This window comes from Triticum aestivum, chromosome 7D (assembly GCF_018294505.1).
Source record: "Triticum aestivum cultivar Chinese Spring chromosome 7D, IWGSC CS RefSeq v2.1, whole genome shotgun sequence".
Lineage (NCBI taxonomy): Eukaryota > Viridiplantae > Streptophyta > Magnoliopsida > Poales > Poaceae > Triticum > Triticum aestivum.
Window position 1 is genome coordinate 515,219,881 of NC_057814.1, and position 9,540 is coordinate 515,229,420.

At 44.1% G+C, this 9,540-nt stretch overlaps 1 long non-coding RNA gene across 1 annotated transcript; it reads right to left on the reverse strand.

Moving 5' to 3' along the window:
• Positions 1-4,911: 4,911 nt before the first annotated feature.
• On the reverse strand, positions 4,912-8,474 carry LOC123168076 (uncharacterized). Its single transcript, XR_006484200.1, has 5 exons — positions 8,171-8,474; positions 7,724-7,764; positions 7,324-7,373; positions 5,902-6,075; positions 4,912-5,169 (listed from the first exon to the last, which is right to left on the reverse strand). It is a non-coding gene; the product is annotated as an uncharacterized lncRNA (long non-coding RNA).
• Between the last annotated feature and the right edge of the window lie 1,066 nt (positions 8,475-9,540).

The window sequence follows — 9,540 nt, forward strand, 5'->3', positions numbered from 1 at the left end:
AAGTTTCATGCCATTCGGATTAGCCAAACTAGCACTTGCTTCATATAGCATCTCTCTGGACAGAAACTTGGAAAATAGCACAGGGCAAATGGATTAATGAATTGAGCCAAAACTTGGTGGAGAGAGTTGACATGGATAGGAGAATGTCCTATTAAATTTTTAGCTTAAATGAATCAATATAAAATATGGTTGCTTCACAAACTGAAAATCTGACCAGAAACCAAGATTTGGAGCTGGGGTTACATAGATGAGTTACATGAGCTCAAATTTGGTGGAGAGTCATGATTTGAGCATATAAAGGACCTTGCACAATTTCAACTCATTTGGATGTGCCTAGCTTGCACTTCCTTCACACAGGCTTCCCTCAGACAGGAACTTTGAAAAATTGCTCAGGAATATTTACTAGGCAAATTGAGTAGAATTTTGGCATGGGGCAATGATATGGACAGGAAAAGATGTCCAAAAAGTTTGGGGTCAATCAAGCAAAGATAAATGACACTTCCTTCTCAAAAAGCCACTTTAGGGTGGCCGTTAAGCTATCGGGTTCCGGTTTGGATCCGATAACCCGTTAACAGCCAGGACCAATGGGGATTTTCCACGTGTAAAATTCTCAATGGCCAGAGGAACCACGTGTCGGCTCACCGTTGGGACAGATGTCATCCATTCATGGGACCGAAGGCGCCTATGATTCGTCGACACGTGGCAGGGCCCAATAGAGGCCCATATAGGTTTAAAAGGCCGGCCCAATCAAAGGCCCGTAGTATTTACTCAGGTACTAGTGGGCTAGCCCAATAACGACCTGTTTAAACATGGCCCATTTACGACCCGAAGCCAGATCTGGCCCGTTAATTGTTCGCCGAATCCAATTACGGCCCAGTGACATTTCGGCATGTTAGAGGCCCGATGTAGACATGGGCCCATTTCAGCCCGGTGTGTCTTTCGGCCTGGGAATGGCCTGTGCTGCCCATGGGCCATATATGGTCCGATGTGATATCCGGCCCTCTAACGGCCCGTGATAAAGGTGGCAACAGTTCAGCCCAACGTGACATTCGGCCAGTTAAAGGCCTGTCGTATAATTCGGCCCGTTCATGCCTGTACTAAGCTTTCGGCCTCTTAAAGGCCCATGATATCAGTGGGCCAACTAAGGCCCGAGATATGTTTCGGCCTGGTAATGGCCCGTCATATAACTGGGCCAAAAAAGGCCCGGTCTACATTCCAACCGGCTGAAGGCCCGTCGACGATTAGTGAAAATTGTGGCCCAACATGCATTTCGGCCTGCTAAAGGCCCATGGTTTCTTCTTGGCCGTATCAGGCCAGCAGAATATTCAGCCTGTTAATGGCCCAAATCTACATGGGCCCAACTAAGCGCTGGGTCCACTAAAGGCCCAACTAAACTTTGGGCCGAATATAGGCCCGTGTAAGTTGTGGGCCTGGCGCAAAGTGTGAAGGCCCCAATGGCCTTTCAAGCCAAAGAAAGTTGCAGGCCGGCCCAATTGTGAGGCGAATGTTTCGGCCCGGTCGACTACATCAGATTTTTTTTCAGATAGCGAATGATGGAAGTAACTAGTAGGAATTAAGAACGAACCTACTCTATACAATAAGAAATTATGGCATAGTAACTTCGAATAAACCTACACTATACAATAAAGGATTTATGGTATATTACATCCACTGGGCATCGAAGTTCGCCACTAGTGATCATAAAGCGCAACGAAGAAGCAGATTACAAAAACTGGGCACCATTGCAGCGTAACAAAATAATACTGAACCAAGACCACTTCCAAGACAGTTCAAGAAAGGTTAGCCTTTGCGCGGGAACTGCTGCGCAAGCTGCTGAGCAAGGCGGTGAGACCGGCCTAGCATGTCGGTCATAGCTTCCAGGTGTAGCTGTTTAGCAATGAGGTTCTCATTGGTGTTCTCTGCAATCTTTCTTGAGATAGGACTTCAAGTCGATGTTCAGTTACACAATGCCTTTATGCTAGAACTTGGGACTGAAGAAGTCGAACTGATTCAGACAATGAATTCTATGAGCTTGTCTGACTGCTAGTCTCAAGTAACATGAACACTGCATCAAGACAAGACTTTGGGGTTGTCTCGCTATCTTCAAGATGTTTTGCCTTCTTTGCTGCAATATATGTTGGGTTTGTCTCACAGCCTTCAGCAGACTTGTGCATGCTATCAGGCATATCACCCTGAAACAAGCAGAGAGATGACAGGTTTTGCACGTGTATAAACAAAAATGATAACTGTGCTGTCAATTCCATCCAATTTCAAACTAGAAAATAAAGAGTAAGTTCAAAATATCAATAGCATAATTTGGCATTGTTCATAATGCGGGGAGCTTCACCACACTAATGGATTACCATGTCAACATAACAAGCATAGATGAAGGGCAAAGACAATCATTGTATCTATTTTGGTTAATGTGCATGGCATGTTGTTCATATCATCAGCCACATCAGTAAGATAAAACAGGAGATGACAAGGTGCAAACGTGGGCTGCTTCACCACACACTGGATTATAGATCCACAAAAACAAGCATACATATAGGGAGTATTGAGTAATGTGCATGGTATGAATAAGGAATTTGGTTTTACAAGTAAAACTTGGAACTTTCGGTTGTTGCGAACATGCATTATGATAGAAACAACAGTTAACGATACGGAGTATGAGAAAATTAAACAGTAGTTGAGGATAAAGGCTTTAGAAGGACTGACTTACATTAACAGTTAACACTGGCTTTATAATGCCCTTCTCCATGTCAAGGGAAGGATAACTCAAGAATTTCAGCACATAATCTTCTTCATAAGCATTGCCTGTACTCTACATTTTGTGGAGAGTAATTATAGATATGATAATACTGGATGGGATAGAGGATAATGAAGATAAGATGCAGATTGATGCTACATAATCAACAACCAATCCCTGGAAGTACAAGTGTTACAGGACAAAATGTACTGACAAGAGCAATATGCTACACTTCTGCACTGGCATTGTCTGTGTATTCAACTTTTTGGTAAGATTAAATATAGATATGATATTTTTTAGTAAATGGTGGGTGAGGGAGATAAGATGCAGAATGCTACACAATGAACCAATCCCTCTTCCCATAATATAAGAGTGTTTTGAACACTGGTGTACTGTACAAAACGTTCATATATTATGGGACGAAGGGAGTAGCTGTTAATGTAAGTACAGTGATAGACGATGTTCAGTCCTTACAAGAGGACTACATAGCTAAACCTCTTCAAAAGCATTGGGTTGATTCTAAATTTATGTAAGAGTCCATACGGATCTTATAATGTCCACCAAATGGACGATAACGAGGCTAACATGTGTAGGGATGTTACATAATCAACCAGCTATGAAAGTAAGCATGGTCATACAGGGCAAGAGGTACTCACAAGAGCAATGCAGTGTGCAGTATATTTGCGAGATTCTGTGGTCCCATGAGAATGAATGTTCTTTTGCAAACAGTTTTCGTACAAGTGAGATGTTAAGGCACATGCAGAAATGTAGTTCAAATTGTGATGTGATATGATAGACGGTACCTTACGCTGCAGGTGAGACCAATGTGTAACAAGATTATTCCAGTCACTGTCTGATAAATGTAGCACCTGAGACTTTACAGAAATTTCGTTAAGAGGCTTGCCATCGAAGTGCGCTTGCCTCAGGTAGGAACGATACTTCATCAACGAGTGCTTGAAAAGCACAACCAACCCTTGCTCGTCTTGACAATCCAGTTTGGTCCTCGCCTATTTAAAAGAATGAAATCTTGTGTCTTCTGTCAGCAGAAACATATGTAGTAATTACCATGAATAACATTAGTACATTACTTACGCGTATAAGTTGCGGAGGAAGACTGGAAATTGTTCTGTGTCTGCGGTATAATCTTTCCATGAAAGAAAGATGCACACAAAGTTCCTGACAACAATATAAGCTTCGTCTTCTAAACTGGGAAGAAATGAAACAGGGGTCCTATTTGTTGCAACTGAGGCTCTCTCTTGTTCGAAAAAAGATTTGGCAACTATATTTGGTGTACTCTTTGCTGGAATGGGGTTTTTGCGTCGTAGAGCTGGTGGTATGTCAACTGGCATCATCATATTGTTTGCTGCAGTTGGGGTCTACTAAGTTGGGGCATCAGAGATGACCAGTGTAGTAGGGCTAGAGTCTGCTAGAGTTGGGGCCATGTTTTGTGGGTCAGGTGATATTGCAACTACACTTAATGGGCTATTTGATTTATCAGGTGTCACTACCTTTTCCAAATACTTTGCTCGTGCTCCTCCACGATCATCAATCACCCACTTCCTTTTGAATGTCTGATACAAAAAAACAACATTTGAATGGATAAATATGGTATGATGACAGATGGAATATGTACTGAAAATGGATAGGCAGGGCGTATTCACATACAGATGTGTAAAATAAGCTAATGGCAGTACAACAAAGTAGAAGCAATGCAAAGCATCAGTTGCAAGATATGTGCGACCAATATAATCTCGGAAAGTTAGAGCAACCACCTTAATGGGTGAATAAGATAGGGCATCTGCCTCTGACTCCTCCACTAGGGATCTACATTGACTTACACTACTAGGAAAATGCTACTAGTAGCGCGGGTACCCGCGCTAAGAGTATCGCGCTACAGCTAAAAGTTAGTAGTAGCGTGGGGTAAACCCACGCTACTACTAACATTTTAGTAGTAGCGCGGATGTCACCCGCGCTACTACTAACGAAATAGTAGTAGCGCGTCTATAGTACCACACGCTACTAGTATCCTAAATACTAGTAGCGCTCCATCCCCCCCCCCCCCCCCCCCCCCCGCTACTACTAACTAATTAGGAATTAAAAAAATAAAATTCATTAATTCCATTTTATGCATACAATTCTAACAACTAAAATAAGCCCAGATTTGTAATAAACCAGCAGCATTACACATTATTCCAAATCGAAGATTTATAGTAAACCAGAAGCATTAGAGCATATCCATACATCTACACTTATTGCCTAGTCACTTATTCCCAGCTAGTGCAAACACAGTTGAAGGAAACAAAAATGCATAAAAACACCAAACAGTGGCATTCTATCCTCCAAATGATTTGCTCCCTCTCCATCCTTGCAATCATCTTCGTCTCCCTTATGTGCTTCTCCCATTTATGAATCCAAGATTTCTGTAAAGAGCAAAGAACAAATAAAATTAAAGTTCAGCAGACATATATTTCCTTGCATGTTGTGATGTACAGTAGCTACGAGAATAAATATACGAAAACAAAAAAGTGAGTGATTTCTATTAACAAGAGATCGCCTATGTAATAGCTACAAAAAATGAAATTAATGTCTAGATAATATATATTGCCAACCACGCCTAGATGAACCATATATTGCCAGGTAATAGGACATACCTAATTTTCACATTAATTGCCTTTAGTTTTCTTCAAAACTAAATATACTTAAACTTAGATCATTTCATATAGATGTTCAAAGGATAATACGGCTAAAAGAATCCAATTTCTTTGTTTTTTTTGAAGTAGTTTAAAAGGAAAGCATTAACATATAATAGAAATGATTATCTACCATAGGGTGATGCTGGACAGCTAAAAAGCTCACAACCCTGGAAAGAAGAACGGCACGACAAAGGCACGCGTTCCCTTCTAGTGACTACCATTTCTCCCCTGCGGGTTTCCTTAAAAAAACTTCTACGGCTTCTTAACAACCACCAGGCAGTAAAATTGCCCTATGGATACATATTTTCCTACCATTTGGTAGACAATATGAAGATGATATATTGTGCATGTCCGGTGAGGCGAGGAGCCGGACATGCTACAAACTATGCATCGACAAACTACATTAATCTACATGCGGAAAAATAGGAAGAGAGTTAGGGCAAGCAAGTTGTTACGCACCTGTGAACAGTGTCATTGTTGTGGTTGATCGTGGTCTGTCTCTCTCTCTCTCCTGTGAATTTCATCGAGTAACTCAAGAAAATATGCTATTCTGCTGAATCTGCTATTCTGCTGCTGCTTACCCAAAATATGCTCGCAACTCGACAGCATCTAGAGTAGATCCCAGGCCTCAACCTGCCAAAAGCAACGACGACCACAGTTGAACCACGCATGCATCAATTCAACAGTACTAGCCTTTTACATTACAGTAAACATTGATTTTGGTTCATCACAAGACAAGATAGTGTGTGTTCATAAACGTTGATTTTGAACCTTTGTTTATTGAACCTGGGTTACTTGTTGCCAAAGCTTCACTGAAGAATGGTACACTAAAGAGCTGAAGCACAGCGCGGCTCACTTAAGTTCAGTTAGCAGATGGCCTGGATGGGATAAGTGAAGACTGATGGCTACGTCGCTACTGCCGGAGTTGATGCCATCAAACTGGAATTGCAGAATGATGGCCGTAATGCAAATACAGACACAGAATGCATGAACCTAGGTTACTTGCTGTCAAGAGAGACCACAACCAAAGCTTCACTGAAGAAAGGTGGTACTCTGAAGAACAGAAGCACATCGCGGCTGAGTTAAGTTCAGTTAGTGGATGGCCCAGATGGGATAAGTGAAGACCCGATGGTAGGGTTGCAAAAACAGAGGAGGGGCTACTCTGTTTCGGGCAACAACAATGCCTTTTAGTTTAGCATTTTTCAGGTACGTGACAAGACAAGATAGGTAGTTAGTGGACTTGCTCTTGCTCACCAACTCACCATAGTTTTTTGTTTTTTCTCGTGTCAGTTCATCACAGCTGTCTGCTCACAAAGAATTATGGACTTATCAACCGTTTTGTGGATAAGGAGGTTGTTAGATTTCAAAGAAGTAACACATACATAGTATAACATTATGCACAATGAATACTGAATCTATTTTTTTCTCATGTCTTTCTTTATTTTATTTTACGTCGATAGGACAGCACAAATCTTATAGGATGATTTTCCAAAACGAAAGCAGATCAACACGGACAAACAGCGGCCCATCAGACCACTTGCTGTGAACTATAAGAACATTATTTCACCTCCTCATATGGTACTACTAAACTCGCAATGAACATCGACACTGAATTAAGTTGTAGTCCCCCCTCAACAAGTGCGAGTTGTAATTAATTGACTGCAGCAGCATTGGTAGTCTCAACAAAATAAAACAGCAGCACTGGTAGCAACACTATCAACGCCATCCCTTCAAGCAGAATAAGTAGGAAAACATCGTGATCCCTTAAGGAGAACTTCCCATATCGTTCGTGTTCAACAACTAATTCTATGTGTTTCATTGGTAGTCAAATACTGTATTATATTTTTATTCTATCTGTATACACCAGGATAGCAGGGTTACCTTTGCTTCCTTAACAGGAATCTGCAAGGAAAGAAGTGAAGATGCTGCGTCTGCATTCAGTAAATGAGATAAAAGTTGAGACTCTTGATAGACAATATCCATTCTTACTTGTAATATTACAGATACAGAACTGACAAATGATCTTCATATTAAGCAGATACCACTTTCTAAGGTGCAAACATCTAAGGAAACTTAGTTGGTGCTAATCAATCATCCACAAACTACCTCCGTCCCTTAAAAAACAGTGAGAACAATGAAGCAGCGATTCTACAAACAAATGTGGATACTCAACTTCAGCAAGTCAATTCAGTTGTTAAATATACGTATGGCACAATCAAAAGAAATATGGGATCAGACTAAATCCACTTCAGAGAGAAAAGTTCATTGAATCTTGGCTCACCTCTGTTCTTCCTGTTGTCTATGCTTCTGCCCACCAGCAAACTGTGACATGGAGGACACATAGCAATGGCTTAGTACAAGCACCACATTAAGACTATATAACAAGTCCTATAATAATATCCTTATGACTAGTTTCTGCAGATGTAATAAACAGTTATTCAAAATGAATTGGATCATGCACTTCTGTTCTGAATTTAACACCACAGGGCACTTCGGACCCAGCAGCAAACACAACAGGTCTGCAGGCTGCAACAGCAACAACAACAAATCGTCACTTTAGAATTTCATTTCGTAGTGCAGACAGTACATCAGCCATCAGGTGTAATTTGGCATCGAATTTTCCTAGTGCAGACACTACATCAGCCATCAAATGTTAGTCCGTGCTCTGATAAGCCGATGAACACACTGAAAATGGCAGCGAGCTGAGCCCGTGGATGCGCCTGCTTACCAGGTCGCAGGTGGCGGGCTCGACATGGCCGCAGCCATAGCAGCAGGCGATGCCGGAGGGCGTCTTCTTGGCCAGGGCCCTTCGCTTCTCCTTGCGGCGGCGGCGCCTCTCGGCGTCCTCCTCCGGCGCACGCATGCGGGCGCCCGCCGCGGCCATGGCCGTGAGCTGCCGCCCCAGGTACACGTCGCCCCGCGTCGGCGCCGCGGGGCCGACCCCGTCTGCAGGGGCGATTTCACCGTCCGGCCACCTGGGCACGTGCCCGGGCTCGAGCGCTGCGGATTTTTCGAGTAGCCGGAGACACAATCGATGAATACGTACGATCTACGCGGAAAAATACAACAACTTAGTGAATTGGGCTAGTTTGGGCGTTGTTTTTGCCTTTTGGGCTTACTCACGCCAAACGAGGACGCCTAAGCCTCATCCATTAATTTCTTTACATGGGCCACGCTAGGTTAGTCAGACTCAGATCGATGTCGAGCCTGCGGCTGCATCGCTCGCCTCGCCTGTTTGGCTGCCTCGCACGCTGTTTGCCTTTACGCCGCGCCGCAAGACTGTGCCCTAGCAATTTCGGCGCCGTTGGAGGTGGTGGCCGGCGAGGTGGACTGGTGAAGCACCGATGACCGGCAAGACCGCAAGAGATGGTGCAAGACCGGGCCTCCAATTAGGCTACGATTCCACCAAGTAACGACCGGGATCTGAAGCGAAAGCGCAGGAGTCAAAGCGGCATCCCCTGTGGTGTGAATTCTCCTCCGACGGATGGTGGCTCGTCCTCATCATCGTCGGCACTTCAGCGAGCACTAGTCACGCGTGTAGCACCAGCAAATGCCCAACCTGCGCAAGGCCATGGCCAAGAGGCAGCAAACAGCCAACGGCGAGGGCCACCAATGGCAGCGGCAAACGACAACTAGGTGAGTTATCCGACTCCAATTATGTTTGTTCCACTACATAATTGAGCATATTATTTAGTGACACAAGTGTGTTGGTGGTTTGATAGACCAAAGTACACTTTAGTTTATAGCGTGCCCAGGCTTTGGGAATTCGCTAGCTCCGCCACTGCCCGTCTGCCGGAGGAGACGGCGAGGGGGACGGGGCGCTGGGGGAGGCGACGCGCGCGCGGGTGGAGAGGGAGAGGGAGGCGGTGGCGGACGGGTGGTGCTTGGTGGGGACGGCGGGCGCCGGCGCCGGGGACTTGGGAAAAAGGAGAGGAAGAGCTGGCGGAGTGTTCACGCAAGGCGGAGGGGAATTTGGGCTTTGGACTCCGCGAGCTATGTGTGTATACATGCGTTGGTGGTTATACAGTAGTAGCGTGGGTTTATACCCCACACCGGCCTGTTGTGGAAGGCACGATGGACAACACATAGTAGTAGCGT